Here is a 2,081-nt window from a genome sequence, read left to right on the forward strand (position 1 = left end):
TAAGTTCTTGAACAAGATTCCCAAATTGAAGTCAGTTCTCAATGCATTTTCTCCTAAGAGGAAATGTACAAAATGTTTTTTTTTTTAAGATCAAGTTGGAATAGTTTAAACTAAATGAGTCCAAAAAGTCAGAACATTTGATTATTTCTAAGATCTAAACAGCACAATATAGTACTAGTATATTAGTATTCATTCAACTTGCAAGAACTGATTAAAATTGTATCCAATAATTTTGTAGACATCCAACTTAGAATAATTTAACTCAGATCAGCCCAAATAGACATGTCTTAGTAACTAAACAATATGCCATTGTGACTATGCCAAATGTCGTAGACGATGAGACAATACTCACCTTAGCCTCTCTAGCGGCATTAGTTACCAGATTCATTCACTGACAGCCTTATGATAAGGAAGTCCTTTTATTTTCATTTAAGAAATAGGCAGCCATGTGACCAGGAGGTCACGGGTTCAAGCCTTGGAAACAGCCTCTAGCAGAAATGCAAGGTAAGGCTGCGTACGATACACCCTTGTGATGGGACCCTTCCCCGGACACCGCGCATAGCAGTAGCTTTAGTGCACCGGGCTGCCCTTTTTAAATAGGCAGCCACTCTCACTCTCTCTTACTTTATTTGGTTTAGTTAAGTGTGGCAAAAGATCTAGCTCGAAAGAGACTCTTCACATACTCAATTGGGATGACTGTTACCCTTACTTATCTCCTTACTCGGAGAATTCCCTCCCAGAGCTATTCCCCGATGCTGTGTCTTCTTTCTCCTTAGTCTGGGAATGAAACCATTAGCCAAAAAAAAATACTTACTTGTTGCTCTATTTGATTTAGGACCTCTGGTATTCAGACACTACAGCTGATTGAACTACAGCGATGTCGGCTTTCTGTTATTGATTCGGCAAAGCCAATACAAGAAGAGCAACAAAGCTGGGGAAATGATGACCTTATTGTTCGTGTGCACAACAAAGGTTAAACATTTTCATCTAGAAAAGCATTAATAAAAACCTATGCAAATTACGCATAGAAAGTATATAGCATCAAGTAATTTTTCATTTCAAAGAATTTTTCTTTGACAGCTCTTTTCTTGGATATCTTTGGTGCTAATTACAATTGGTTTATGCATTGCAGACAAAACGATGAGTTGAAGGAGAGTACCATAAGGTACACTCAGGCAAAATAAGAAGTTGATCGCTCTTTGCAGAAGTTGTTCTTTCCTGTCTATGTATTTTGATTCCAACAACATTATCAGTTTATTTCTTAGTGATTCTATGGTGTAAACTTACTTGAAACTGATATTTACCATTCCAGGATCGTCCAGCAACATAATTCAAATGGTTATCGGGTGCTTGGTGATTCTGTGTTGAAATTCTTGAAATACGGCCCAATATTCATTCATCTGGAAGGACAATTGGATTCGTGAGCAAAGAGGCTGCTCCAGTATGAAAGAAAGTTATCATATGTGTTCGCTTGTCCCACTTGGATGCATAGACTTCATTTTTGTTTGCGGAATCATTGTTGTGTTGTTGATTTTTCCTTTCACTTGTGGTATAGATTCTGAAATTTGGTAGTTATTAGAACTGCATTCCTCATAAACATAAAAATGGGGTACATTTTAGATTTGTAGTAAGGCATTTTTGAGGAAATTACGCTTAGGGTCCCTCAAAGTGTCCGGTCTTGAATTTTTGTCCCCCGGAGTATCTGGTTTTGAATTTTCGTACACGTTTAATTAGTTCTAACGTTTACCTATAAGGAAGAACTTATGATCAGCTGAATAGGTTCACCGTCCTGAAATGTCCAGAATGACCACCTTGTGCTTTGGGCAAGTTATATGACATCGGGCCTCATCTGACAAACGAATTCAATGAACAAAATGCAGAATTCTCTCTTCTACCCTACCATCAACCCCACCACAACTCTCCCGGAGAGAAACAAACACAAAGAGAAAGACTTATCTTTACATAGCCTAAAAAAGTCTTGCATTCCCATCCATTACATTGGCTTCTTCTTTTTCTTCTTTCAAAAAGAATTGGCTTTGGGCATCTAAATCAACAACTCAGAACTTCCTAGTCTTCCACAT

General features: G+C 37.8%; 1 long non-coding RNA gene across 2 annotated transcripts; it reads left to right on the forward strand.

Moving 5' to 3' along the window:
• Positions 1-489: 489 nt before the first annotated feature.
• Positions 490-1,629, forward strand: LOC124893971. Of its 2 annotated transcripts, none has more exons than XR_007050957.1 (3): positions 490-972; positions 1,133-1,207; positions 1,313-1,629. It is a non-coding gene; the product is annotated as an uncharacterized LOC124893971 (long non-coding RNA). The 2 variants fall into 2 exon arrangements; XR_007050958.1 differs by having other exon boundaries at positions 1,133-1,165.
• The last annotated feature ends 452 nt before the right edge of the window (positions 1,630-2,081 follow it).

This window comes from Capsicum annuum, unplaced genomic scaffold (genome assembly GCF_002878395.1).
Source record: "Capsicum annuum cultivar UCD-10X-F1 unplaced genomic scaffold, UCD10Xv1.1 ctg67938, whole genome shotgun sequence".
NCBI classification, from domain to species: Eukaryota; Viridiplantae; Streptophyta; class Magnoliopsida; order Solanales; family Solanaceae; genus Capsicum; species Capsicum annuum.